The sequence below is a fragment of the Triticum dicoccoides genome, chromosome 6B, assembly GCF_002162155.2.
Source record: "Triticum dicoccoides isolate Atlit2015 ecotype Zavitan chromosome 6B, WEW_v2.0, whole genome shotgun sequence".
Taxonomy (NCBI): domain Eukaryota; kingdom Viridiplantae; phylum Streptophyta; class Magnoliopsida; order Poales; family Poaceae; genus Triticum; species Triticum dicoccoides.
The window spans coordinates 511,209,111-511,224,291 of NC_041391.1; positions in this window are offsets into that span (position 1 = coordinate 511,209,111).

Genomic DNA, 15,181 nt, shown 5'->3' on the forward strand with positions numbered 1-15,181 from the left:
ACATTTTTACTAATACTTTCTGTACCACCTCAAATAATGGTCTATTTCTTCATGTATAGCCAACTTTGCAAATTCATAGAGAAATCATTTGAACTCCAAATCCAGTGAAACCAATTCCTAGATGCTTCTAAAATCATCATTTGTTAAATGGGTGCCTCTGCTCATTCTTGAAAATAATGTTTCTGTACACTTCTTGCAAACCCATTAATCCCTTGATTCCATCATATTGAAACGTTGAGAGATGTCCATTGATCAAATCGTAATGAAACCACTTTGGTCATCCCTCATATGACCAGAGGTATCCTAGAAAAGTCCAACTCATATTTTTAGAGCACTTTTATTTCCTGCTTTGTTGTGTTGCTTATTATGGTTGCTTTCGACGATAGTTGACGAAGTAGACGAAATGCTCGGAGTTGGACCAGAGATATTTGAAGACCTCGAAGACTTTGTTAAAACAGGCAAGCATCCCTTTGACCATGTTTGAGAAACCCTTTTTATGCATGTCATATAGCACCATATTGTTGTTGCAACGGAATCATGATGAGGTGGTAACCACTTTGATGGTTTGCCACCGTACTTCCTCGTTGATACTTGCATTGTGCCCGAGGGAGATGATGAGATGGGTAACCACTTGATGACGAAGTGGTGTACTGAGGCAAGTGTGTGTTGTTTTTGAAAACAGTTTAGATTTAAGATTTGTCGACTGTCCCAACCTTACATGCGCAACCACTCTACCCTTGTATGGGAAAGGGCATTATTGACTACCTAGGCCGATACTAGCTTGGAGCCCGCATTACTAGTGACGGGGGAGAGTTGGTGCTCTCTCTCGGGACGGGGTCGTGCCAGGTAGGGCCGCCATGACTGTTTTCACAGGGCACCGGATACACCGTTGTGTCCCCTCTCGGATGTCACGATCTCGGGTGAGTCTTGTATGATGTACATCGTGAGGATACAGAACAACGAGTGGACTCCTTGTTAGTGTCGTCTAGGGAAAGATAGTGATCGGGTGCTTACCCCGGGTACTTGAGGTATCGCGGGTCATGGATGACACGGAAGTTCCCTGGATCTTTTGGGTAAAGTGTGCAACCTCTGCAGAGTGTAAAACTATTCGAATAGCCGTGTCCACGGTCAAGGACAGTTGGGCGGTGCTGCTTAAACTACATCCAGAGCTTCGCAAACCAGTGTGAGTGTTTGGATAATTGGGGAGAACTACTTGGGTCAAGTCAAGGGACTTGACATGATTGAGTTGGGTTGATGCCCACTTTATTTATGTTGATATCTGTAACCTGTCCTCATGGTTACTTGAATTCTCCTGATGCATGTCTTACAAGTTGTTGAACATGTCATTGCACTCAAAACTAGCTTTCTGCAAGAATTTACCTATATAATGCATTTTTTCATCTTGGACCAAAACATGGGTTGCTTGCGAGTACATTCAAAGTACTCATTGGCTTGCCACTGGTTATTTAATTGGCTAGGCATGGAAGAACAGGAGTTCGAAGAAGAGTTCTTTAGAGACGAACATGCGAACTAGGACGTTTCCCAGTCAGAATGCCTGTAGGGTTAAGGCAGAAGGCATGGGTTCTACTTATCGACGAAGATTTCTGCTGCTTAAGCTTATTTGGTATTCAGCCCCTATGGCTTTATCTATGTAAGACTTGACCATAATGGTCATAATTTGTGTAAGACGGTATGTATGGATGCAAGACTCTTGTTATTTAGCTTCTGTGTGTTCAGTGAGCATTGATCTCTGGGATCACTGTACATGTGCATTCGGTGATCACGACTTATGAGTCGAGATCCCCACAGAGCTGGTATCAGAGCCATCCTGACTGTAGGAAGCCTTAGTTAGCATGGTCATTAGTTAGGGTAAAGCTATTTTCAAAACTATTACTAATTTTCAAAACTATCTATAGTTCTCTTCCCCTTCTGTGTTTTTCGAAAACTAAGATATACTTTCCTCTTCCCCTTCAAATTTAATGGTCGCTAGAATCCTTATGCCCCTGACCACAGGATTCCTTGTAATCCTCGTGGATAATCTAGAAGGAAGACGCCTTGCGAGACACTCACTGAGGGAGTCCTGGACTAGGGGGTGTCCGGATAGCCGAACTATCATCATTGGCCGGGCTCCAAGACTATGAAGATACAAGATTGAAGACTTCGTCCCGTGTCTAGATGGGACTTTCCTTGGCGTGGAAGGCAAGCTTGGCAATACGGATATGTAGATCTCCTACCATTGTAACCGACTCTGTGTAACCCTAGCCCTCTCCGGTGTCTATATAAACCGGAGGGTTTTAGTCCATAGGATGAACAACAATCATACCATAGGCTAGCTTCTAGGGTTTAGCCTCCTTGATCTCATGGTAGATCTACTCTTGTACTACCCATATCATCAATATCAATCAAGCAGGAGTAGGGTTTTACCTCCATCAAGAGGGCCCGAACCTGGGTAAAAACATCGTTTCCCTTGTCTCCTGTTACCATCCGCCTAGACGCACAGTTCGGGACCCCCTACCCAAGGATGGTGACACCTTTGAAATTGCCCTAGGATTATGAAACCTTGGCCTATGATGACCAGGGCATAGGATAAGCAAGATCATGATATACATCGCTAGCAGAGCACCCCTGCCCTTATCATTGTTGCATCGACAACCACCGGTGGATGAGAACCTAGCCATTTGGTCCGCCTCACTATAGTGAGCAGGAAAACGGTTCTATTCATCCCCCGCTCTCGGTGACGATACTAGCAACAGTATATCCGGCAGATTGGACCTCTACTATGCCTTGTTAGTGTCATTACATAAAGGATTGCCTACCTGGTACACTCGACACCTTAGAAGGCAAAAGGGATCGTCATGATTAAGAAGACAAGAGGAGACCAAGTCAATGCCAGCTACAAGGAGCCACCTTCGCCCCATCACTCCAACAGGCGAGAACTTGTTGAAGACTCTTCAAGCTCAACCGGGATCATTTCACCAAACAACTACAAGAGACATAGCAACACCTGGGGAAAACCCGGAAGACTGCACGAGGCACAAGGCACGACTACTGAGTGCAAGAACCCCTAGGGTAGGATAAGTCGTGTACCCCCTATGCGCAGTCGAGTCCATATGATGGTTCGAATAGAACCATGACTGTGTCTTGCTTGTTTTTATTTGTTTGTGTTTTGATATAGGTCACACTTTTGCCCTAGGCGACAAGTATGCCACTATATCACCTTCCTTACCTTGCTTCTTCTGTTTGCCCCTTTTTGCACCTGTTTGTTTGCACTTGCACTATAGAACCCCCTTTAGGCATTCCCCTCCTCTATGCTACTTTTCCCTCTCATCTCTCTCCTCAACTGAAGACAAGCAAGACAATATGCACCAAGGATTCCACCTCGGCGACCAACAAGCACTGAAGACTTTTGCTACAACCTCCTCGACCAAGTACAACCCGTATGTTTACACCTCAAGACTAGAACCCTATCCCTAGACCCTACAGGACTTCACGAGATACCCCATCTTGAAACCTTAACCATGAGCTTAACCTACGGAATCACAAGAGAACAAGTTAAGCTGCAGTAATCCTTGATTATCACTGGGTTCATTATGGAACTAATGGGCATAGTGAACGAGCACATTATCTTCCTAAGATAGCACCAGAACTGACGATGCCATAGGGAGGACCAATCTGAGGATATAGGAATAGAGGACAAATGACTTGATGAGTTTATATCAATGACTTGAGGAATTATATGAGACTATTTGGTGGATTATGAGGCTTTGATGTTGATAGATGAACTTGGTGGGATCATGAGTATAGATTAGCATAGCTTTCATCACCCCTGGGTAAATTGGATTTAGTAGGATAATTGTGTTCGCAAGCTGGAATTCTTGGAAGTATTTGGATTTAACTTAGCCATGGGATATTGATAGGAGACAGTTGATATTACGTAAATGACTTGGGGGAACATGTAGGAATTCTCGTTGGACAAGAGATTTGGATTTAAGTAGGTGATTCTAGTCGAATATAGATGTTGAGTATGTCTACATGGTTCGGAGTAAATTGGATTTAGACTGATGATCTCGATCATGATACCATGTTTCTCGATGGACAATAAACTAGGAGCTTGGACTAATTGTCAGAGTTTATTTAGGCATCTTTGTGAGCTTGACCTTGGAGTATTACTAGATCACAATAACAGGAATTGGTGGACTGGCTATAGTAAGGCAGCCCTTTCAAGTATTGGGGATTATAAGGACTTTAGGAGATCATGTGGAACACCAGCATAGATGTTGGATTTGTAGAATTAATGGATTATGTAGTGATTAATGGAAGTTAACAGGTTGTTGGAGTTGATTCATAAAAAAGGAAACAAGATTTTGGAGTGGCATATCACGTGTTTCCTTAGGATAGAGATGCACTAGCATGGACCTTGGAGGAATAGGATGAGCACTTGGATTGTCCTATTTTATTCCAGCTTGGAAGCTTGTATGCTCTACCCATGGATTTTTAGGGGTAGCCACACACATGAGTTTGGGGATCGTAGACATATATGATTTTGTTAGACCTCCTCTTGGGAGTCATGAGGATATGAGTACATGAGTGATGATTGGAGTTGACCTATACGAAATGATGCTTTCACCAGTATAAGGTGATCTGTTTAGAGGACTAGGTACAACAATTGGCATCTCAGGAAATGTGCTCAAGGATAAACATTCACTCGCACCCTAGAATCCTTGAAACCCTTAAGCCCTACCAAGCTACAACATGGTCGGACCATGACCGTGGGTCTTGACTCTAGATCAAGAACACCTTGGACCATACTCAACCGTGACCACCACCAATACCCCCATCCTACTTTATGTACCTCATGAACAAAGTCTTCATGGAGTACTTGGACAAGTTGGTTGTCATCTTTATTTTGGTAACATACTTGTCTACCCGAAGACAGAAGAAGAATCACTGAGCTGGTCAAGGAACATCTGAAGATTACCATGTCTAGGAGGAAGAACTACACCAACCACCATCGTCAAGAAGTAAACCTCCGCATCGAAGACCAGGCATATCTGCAAGCCACTTCCATCAAAGGAACCAAGCATTTCCGTGTCAAAGGGAAGCTCACACCAAGATTTATCGGCCCCCTTCGAGATCACTCCAAGATTTAACAATCCCCTCTGAGATCACTACGAGATGAAGAGAAGATAGTTACCATCTGGAGTTGCCACCTGAGTTACCTGATGTGCACAACACTTTCCATGCATCACAACCTCGGAAGTGTTTCCAACTTCCTAACTCGCCCGATCTCTATGAGGGCATTGACCACCAAGCCATCGACCCCTAGCCCAATCTAACCTACCGCGAGCTACCCATTAGCAACCTAGATCAAGAAGAGCATCATACACGAAGCCACTGTTGGAAATATGCCCTAGAGGCAATAATAAAAGTATTATTGTTATATTTCCTTGTTCATGATAATTGTCTTTTATTCATGCTATAACTGTATTATCCGGAAATCGTAATACACGTGTGAATATATAGACCACAATATGTCCCTAGTGAGCCTCTAGTTGACTAGCTCGTTGTGATCAACAGATAGTCATGGTTTCCTGGCTATGGACATTGGATGTCGTTGATAACGGGATCACATCATTAGGAGAATGATGTGATGGACAAGACCCAATCCTAAGACTAGCACAAAAGATCGAGTAGTTCATTTGCTAGAGCTTTGCGAATGTCAAGTATCTCTTCCTTTGACCATGAGATCGTATAACTCCTGGATACCGTAGGAGTGCTTTGGGTGTATCAAACGTCACAACGTAACTGGGTGACTATAAAGGTACACTACAGGTATCTCCGAAAGTATCTAATGTTTTATGCGGATCGAGACTGGGATTTGTCACTCCGTGTAAACGGAGAGGTATCTCTGGGCCCACTCGGTAGGACATCATCATATGCGCAATGTGACCAAGGAGTTGATCACGGGATGATGTGTTACGGAAACGAGTAAAGTGACTTGCCGGTAACGAGATTGAACAAGGTATCGGTATACCGACGATCGAATCTCGGGCAAGTAAAATACCGCTAGACAAAGGGAATTGTATACGGGATCGATTGAGTCCTTGACATCGTGGTTCATCCGATGAGATCATCGTGGAACATGTGGGAGCCAACATGGGTATCCAGATCCCGCTGTTGGTTATTGACTGGAGAACGTCTCGGTCATGTCTGCATGTCTCCCGAACCCGTAGGGTCTACACACTTAAGGTTCGATGACGCTAGGGTTATAAAGGAAGCTTGTATGTGGTTACCGAATGTTGTTCGGAGTCCCGGATGAGATCCCGGACGTCACGAGGAGTTCCGGAATGGTCCGGAGGTAAAGATTTATATATGGGAAGTCCTGTTTCGGCCATCGGGACAAGTTTCGGGGTCATCGGTATTGTACCGGGACCACCGGAAGGGTCCCGGGGGCCCACCGGGTGGGGCCACCTGCCCCGGGGGGGCACATGGGCTGTAGGGGGTGCGCCTTGGCCTACATGGGCCAAGGGCACCAGCCCCAAGAGGCCCATGCGCCTAGGGAACCCTAGAGGGAAGAGTCCTCAAGGGGGAAGGCACCTCCGAGGTGCCTTGGGGAGGATGGACTCCTCCCCCCCTCCTTGGCCGCACCCCAAAACCCATCTAGGGCTGGCCGCCGCCCCTAGGGGGTGGGAAAACCCTAAAGGGGGCGCAGCCCCCTTCCCCCCTATATATATTGAGGCATGGGGCTGCCCATAACACGCGATTTGATCTCTCGTTGGTGCAGCCCTGCCCCTCTCCCTCCTCCTCCTCTCCCATGGTGCTTGGCGAAGCCCTGCTGGATTGCCACGCTCCTCCATCACCACCACGCCGTTGTGCTGCTGTTGGATGGAGTCTTCCTCAACCTCTCCCTCTCTCCTTGCTGGATCAAGGCGTGGGAGACGTCACCGGGCTGTACGTGTGTTGAACGCGGAGGTGCCGTCCGTTCGGCACTTGATCATCGGTGATTTGAATCACGACGAGTACGACTCCATCAACCCCGTTCACTTGAACGCTTCCGCTTAGCGATCTACAAGGGTATGTAGATGCACTCTCCTTCTACTCGTTGCTGGTCTCTCCATAGATAGATCTTGGTGATACGCGTAGGAAAATTTTGAATTTCTGCTACGTTCGCCAACAGTGGTATCAGAGCTAGGTCTATTGCGTAGATTCTTTGCACGAGTAGAACACAAAGTAGTTGTGGGCGTTGATGTTGTTCAATATGCTTACCGTTACTAGTCCAATCTTGTTTCGACGGTATTGTGGGATGAAGCGGCCCGGACCGACCTTACACGTACTCTTATGTGAGACAGGTTCCACCGATTGACATGCACTTGGTGCATAAGGTGGCTAGCGGGTGCCAGTCTCTCCCACTTTAGTCGGAACGGATTCGATGAAAAGGGTCCTTATGAAGGGTAAATAGCAATTGGCATATCACGTTGTGGTCTTGCGTAGGTAAGAAACGTTCTTGCTAGAAACCCATAGCAGCCACGTAAAACATGCAACAACAATTAGAGGACGTCTAACTTGTTTTTGCAGGGTATGCTATGTGATGTGATATGGCCAGAAGAATGTGATGAATGATATGTGATGTATGAGATTGATCATGTTCTTGTAATAGGATTCACGACTTGCATGTCGATGAGTATGACAACCGGCAGGAGCCATAGGAGTTGTTTTTATTTATTGTATGACCTGCGTGTCATTGAAGAACGCCATGTAAACTACTTTACTTTATTGCTAAACGCGTTAGTCATAGAAGTAGAAGTAGTCGTTGGCGTGACAACTTCATGAAGACACGATGATGGAGATCATGATGATGGAGATCATGGTGTCATGCCGGTGACAAGATGATCATGGAGCCCCGAAGATGAAGATCAAAGGAGCTATATGATATTGGCCATATCATGTCACTACTCTATTTGATTGCATGTGATGTTTATCATGTTTATGCATCTTGTTTACTTAGGACGACGGTAGTAAATAAGATGATCCCTTACAAAATTTCAAGAAGTGTTCTCCCCTAACTGTGCACCGTTGCTACAGTTCGTCGCTTCTAAGCACCACATGATGATCGGGTGTGATGGATTCTTACGTTCACATACAACGGGTGTAAGACAGTTTTACACAGCGAAAACACTTAGGGTTAACTTGACGAGCCTAGCATGTGCAGACATGGCCTCGGAACACGGAGACCGAAAGGTCGAGCATGAGTCGTATAGTAGATACGATCAACATGAAGATGTTCACCGATGATGACTAGTCCGTCTCACGTGATGATCGGACACGGCCTAGTTGACTCGGATCATGTAATCACTTAGATGACCAGAGGGATGTCTATCTAAGTGGGAGTTCATAAGATGAACTTAATTATCCTGAACATAGTCAAAAGACCTTTTGCAAATTATGTCGTAGCTCGCGCTTTAGTTCTACTGTTTAGATATGTTCCTAGAGAAAATATAGTTGAAAGTTGATAGTAGCGATTATGCGATCAGTAGAAAGCTTATGTCCTTAATGCACTACTCAGTGAGCTGAACCCCAAACATTGTCTGTGGATGTTGCGAACATATGACATACACGTTTTGATAACTACGTGATAGTTCAGTTAAATGGTTTAAGTAGAGGCACCAAAGACGTTTTCGAAACGTCACGGAACATATGAGATGTTTCGAGGGCTGAAATTGGGATTTCAGGCTCGTGCCCACGTCAAGAGGTATAAGACCTCCGACGATTTTCTTAGCCTGCAAATTAAGGGAGAAAAGCTCAATCGTTGAGCTTGTGCTCAGATTGTCTGAGCACAACAATCACTTGAATCGAGTGGGAGTTGATCTTCCAGATGAGATAGTGATGTTTCCCCAAAGTCATTGCCACCAAGCTGCTAGAGCTTCGTGATGAACTATAACATATCAAGGATAGAGATGATGATCCTTGAGGTATTCGCGTTGTTTGACATCGCGAAAGTAGAAATCAAGAAGGAGCATCAATTGTTGATGGTTGATGAAACCACTAGTTTCAAGAAGGGCAAGGGAAAGAAGGGATACTTCATGAAACGGCAAATCAGCTGCTGCACCAATGAAGAAACCTGAGGTTGAACCCAAACCCGAGACTAAGTGCTTCTGTAATAAGGGGAACAACCACTGGAGCAAGATTACCCTAGATACTTGGTAGATGAGAAGGCTGGCAAAGTCGATAGAAGTATATTGGATATACATTATGTTAATGTGTACTTTACTAGTACTCCTAGTAGCACCAGGGTATTAGATACCGGTTCGGTTGCTAAGTGTTAGTAACTCGAAATAAAAGCTACGGAATAAAACGGAGACTAGCTAAAGGTGAGCTGACGATACGTGTTGGAAGTGTTTCCAAGTTTGATGTGATCTAACATCGCACGCTCCCTCTACCATCAAGATTAGTATTAAACCTGAATAAGTGCTCTTGCACCTATAGGAATGGTTTATTGAATCTTGATCGTAGTGATACACATTTTCATGCCAAAAGATATAAGATAGTAATGATAGTACCACTTGCTTGTGGCACTGCCATGTAAGTCATATTGGTATAAAACGCATGAAGAAGCTCCATGTTGATGGATCTTTGACTCACTCGTTTTTGAAAAGTTTGAGACATGCGAACCATGTCTATTGGTGTATATGCATGAAGAAACTCCATGCAAATGGATCATTCGGACTCACTTGATTTTGAATCACTTGAGATATGCAAATCATACCACATGGGCAAGATGACTGAAAAGCCTCATTTTCAGTAAGATGGAACAAGATAGCAACTTGTTGGAAGTAACACATTTTGATGTGTGCAGTCGAATGAGTGCTGAGGCATGCAGTGAATATCATTATGTTCTTACTTCACAGATGATTCGAGTAAATGTTGAGTATATTTACTTGATGAAACACAAGTCTGAATTATTGAATGGTTCAAGTAATTTCAGAGTGAAGTAGCAGATCATTGTGACAAGAGGATAAAATGTCTATGATATGATCATAGAGATGAATATCTGAGTTACGAGTTTTGGCACACAATTAAGACATTGTGGAAATTGTTTCGCAATTAATACCGCCTGGAACACCTTAATGTGATGGTGTGTCCGAACATCATAGTTACACCCTATTGGATATGGTGCGTACCATGATGTCTCTTATCGAATTACCACTATTGTTCATGGGTTAGGCATTAGAGACAACCACATTCACTTTAAATAGGGTACCACGTAATTCCGTTGAGATGACACCGTATGAATTATGGTTTAGAGAAACCTAAGTTGTCGTTTCTTAAAAGTTTGGGGCTGCAACGCTTATGTGAAAAAGTTTCAGCTTGATAAGCTCGAACCCAAAGCGGACAAAATGCATCTTCATAGGACACCCAAAACAGTTGGGTATACCTCCTAATTCAGATCCGAAAGCAATATGGATTGTTTCTTGAATCGGGTCCTTTCTCGAGGAAAGGTTTCTCTCGAAAGAGTTGAGTGGGAGGATGGTGGAGACTTGATGAGGTTATTGAACCGTCTCTTCAACTAGTGTGTGGCAGGTCACAGGAAGTTGTTCCTGTGGCACCTACACCAATTGAAGTGGAAGCTTATGATATTGATCATGAAACTTCAGATCAAGTCACTACCAAACCTCGTAGGACGACAAGGACACGTACTACTTCGGAGTGGTAAGGTGATCCTGTCTTGAAGTTCATGTTGCTAGACAACAATGAACCTACGAGCTATGGAGAAGCGATGGTGGGCCCATATTCCGACGAATGGTTAGAAACCATAAAATCCGAGAGAGGATCCATGTATGTGTAGACTTTGGCAGAACGGCTCGATGGTCGTAAGGCTAATGAGTACAGATGGATTTCAGAAGGAAGACGGACAATGATGGTAAATGTCACCATTAAGAAAGCTCGCCTTGTCGTTAAGATGTTTTCCGACAAGTTCAAGGAGTTGACTACGATGAGATTTTCTCATCCGTAGCGATGCTTAAAGTCCGTCGGATTCATGTTAGCATTAGCTGTATTTATGAAATCTGGCAGATGGATATCAAAACGAGTTTCCTTACCAGTTTTCGTGAGGAAAGGTTGTATATAATACAATCAGAAAGTTTTTGTTGATCCTAAGGATGCTAAAAGGTATGCTAGCTCCAGCGATCCTTCTAAGGACTGGAGTGAGCATCTCGGAGTTGGAATGTATGCTTTGATGACGATCAAAGATTTTGGGTTTGTACAAAGTTTATGAGAAACTTGTATTTCCAAAGAAGTGAGTGGGAGCACTGTAGAATTTCTGATGAGTATATGTTGTTGACATATTGATGATCAGAAATGATGTAGAATTTCTAGAAAGCATATAGGGTTATTTGAAAGGTGTTTTTCAATAGAAAACCTGGATTAAGCTACTTGAGCATTAAGCATCAAGATCTATAAGGATAGATCAAAACGCTTAATGGTACTTTCAAATGAGCACATACCTTGACATGATCTTGAAGGTGTTCAAGATGAACCAGTCAAAGAAGGAGTTCTTGCCTGAGTTGTGAGGTACGAAGTTAAGATTTAAAGCTCGACCACGGCAGAATAGAGAGAAAGGACGAAGGTCGTCCCCTATGCTTAAGACGTAGGCTCTTCAGTATGCTATGCTGTGTACCGCACCTAAAGTGTGCCTTGCCATGAGTCAGTCAAGGGGTACAAGAGTGATCCAAGAATGGCTCACAGGACAGCGGTCAAAGTTATCCTTAGTAACTAGTGGACTAAGGAATTTTTCTCGATTATGGAGGTGGTAAAAGAGTTCGTCGTAAAGGGTTATGACGATGCAGGCTTGACACCTATCCGGATAGCTCTGAGTAGAGAGACCGGATACATATAATGGAGCAATAATTTAGAATAGCTCCAAGTAGAACAGTTGTTTGGAATAGCTCCAAATAGAGCGTGGTAGCTGCATCTAGGAGATGACATAGAGATTTGTAAAGCACACACGGATCTGAAAGGTTCAGACCCGTTGACTAAAACCTCTCTCACAAGCAACATGATCAAACATAAAACTCATTGAGTGTTAATCACATAGTGATGTGAACTAGACTACTGACTCTAGTAAACTCTTGGGTATTAGTCACATGGCGATGTGACCTGTGAGTGTTAATCACATGGCGATGTGAACTAGATTATTGACTCTAGTGCAAGTGGGAGACTGTTGGAAATATGCCCTAGAGGCAATAATAAAAGTATTATTATTATATTTCCTTGTTCATGATAATTGTCTTTTATTCATGCTATAACTGTATTATACGGAAATCGTAATACACGTGTGAATACATAGACCACAATATGTCCCTAGTGAGCCTCTAGTTGACTAGCTCGTTGTGATCAACAGATAGTCATGGTTTCCTGGCTATGGACATTGGATGTCGTTGATAACGGGATCACATCATTAGGAGAATGATGTGATGGACAAGACCCAATCCTAAGACTAGCACAAAAGATCGAGTAGTTCATTTGCTAGAGCTTTGCGAATGTCAAGTATCTCTTCCTTTGACCATGAGATCGTATAACTCCTGGATACCGTAGGAGTGCTTTGGGTGTATCAAACGTCACAACGTAACTGGGTGACTATAAAGGTACACTACAGGTATCTCCGAAAGTATCTATTGTTTTATGCGGATCGAGACTGGGATTTGTCACTCCGTGTAAACGGAGAGGTATCTCTGGGCCCACTCGGTAGGACATCATCATATGCGCAATGTGACCAAGGAGTTGATCACGGGATGATGTGTTACGGAAACGAGTAAAGTGACTTGCCGGTAACGAGATTGAACAAGGTATCGGTATACCGACGATCGAATCTCGGGCAAGTAAAATACCGCTAGACAAAGGGAATTGTATACGAGATCGATTGAGTCCTTGACATCGTGGTTCATCCGATGAGATCATCGTGGAACATGTGGGAGCCAACATGGGTATCCAGATCCCGCTGTTGGTTATTGACTGGAGAACGTCTCGGTCATGTCTGCATGTCTCCCGAACCCGTAGGGTCTACACACTTAAGGTTCGATGACGCTAGGGTTATAAAGGAAGCTTGTATGTGGTTACCGAATGTTGTTCGGAGTCCCGGATGAGATCCCGGACGTCACGAGGAGTTCCGGAATGGTCCGGAGGTAAAGATTTATATATAGGAAGTCCTGTTTCGGGCATCGGGACAAGTTTCGGAGTCATCGGTATTGTACCGGGACCACCGGAAGGGTCCCGGGGGCCCACCGGGTGGGGCCACCTGCCCCGGGGGGGCACATGGGCTGTAGGGGGTGCGCCTTGGCCTACATGGGCCAAGGGCACCAGCCCCAAGAGGCCCATGCGCCTAGGGAACCCTAGAGGGAAGAGTCCTCAAGGGGGAAGGCACCTCCGAGGTGCCTTGGGGAGGATGGACTCCTCCCCCCCTCCTTGGCCGCACCCCAAAACCCATCTAGGGCTGGCCGCCGCCCCTAGGGGGTGGGAAAACCCTAAAGGGGGCGCAGCCCCCTTCCCCCCTATATATATTGAGGCATGGGGCTGCCCATAACACGCGATTTGATCTCTCGTTGGTGCAGCCCTGCCCCTCTCCCTCCTCCTCCTCTCCCATGGTGCTTGGCGAAGCCCTGCTGGATTGCCACGCTCCTCCATCACCACCACGCCGTTGTGCTGCTGTTGGATGGAGTCTTCCTCAACCTCTCCCTCTCTCCTTGCTGGATCAAGGCGTGGGAGACGTCACCGGGCTGTACGTGTGTTGAACGCGGAGGTGCCGTCCGTTCGGCACTTGATCATCGGTGATTTGAATCACGACGAGTACGACTCCATCAACCCCGTTCACTTGAACGCTTCCGCTTAGCGATCTACAAGGGTATGTAGATGCACTCTCCTTCTACTCGTTGCTGGTCTCTCCATAGATAGATCTTGGTGATACGCGTAGGAAAATTTTGAATTTCTGCTACGTTCCCCAACAGCCAGACCATCAAGTACTTCAAGCTCAATGGAGCACTACACGGAAGCAGAAGCAACATGAGGACTTGAAGACTACCCCAGATCCAAGTTTCTGTATCCCTTTCCGCGCCTAGTTTGGGAATCCCGGGGACGAGATTCTTGTAAGGGGGGTAGGTCTATCACACCCTGATTTTCATGCCACTACACTTAAGCTAACAATCATGATAAAATGTGGTTTGATAAAAACTTTTGAGTGTTTTGGACTTTGCCTTGATTGGTTTTTGTCTGTTGTTTGCAAGTGCTCTAAAAATAAAATAAATCCTCCAACTCTTATACTCCTTCTCCTTGAGCCAAAAACCTTTCCCAATGATCATGCCATGTGTATAGGACATAAAAATAATTTCTTGCAAAAATAATTTGGCCAAATAGTATTTTCAAAAATTAGTTTTTCAAAACCCCCTCAATTGAGGTTTGCACTGCAAGTACTTAATTAAGGGCAGTAAAAATCTTTCCAAAAATATATTTGACTCCTATTAGATATAGGATACCCAGGAACCACAAAAATATAATTTTAAAAGTTATTTTCCTATTTTATTTAAAAGCTTTTTCTTAAGGCCAGAAATGGTCTTTAATAGGTTAAAATTATTTTAATACTTTAAAAAAATTTGTGAAACTTTAGGGAAACTCAGTGGACATATATTGTCCATATATAAGAGTTTCAACACATGGTCATGTTCAAAATATAGGTCAAACCCCTCAAAAACCCTTTCTGGATATTTCAAGATTTTGAAATATTTACAAAGGAAATATTCTCTAAAAAATCCAATAATATTCTAGCATGTCACATATGACATATTAGATGATCTTGCCAAGTCTCATGTCTTGGAGAACAATATAACATCATCAAATCCCCTCAAAACCATTTCTGCCCATTTTGAAGTTTGAGCAACTTTACATTGCCAAACATTTCCAAATGTTGTCAAACCTTTTGAACATGCTCAAATGTTTTAATTATTCATCTAGGAAAAGTGGCACAAGTTATAGAACAAGTTTTGATCTCAACTTTTGTGGACATGTTCAAAACCTCAAATGATGACACTTCACCAAGTGGTGCATCAAGGAGAATAGTTTTGCATGTCTAGATCTTGGAAAACTCATTTATGTTGATTTCTAGGGTTTACAAAAGTTACATTGGCAACTTTGCCCA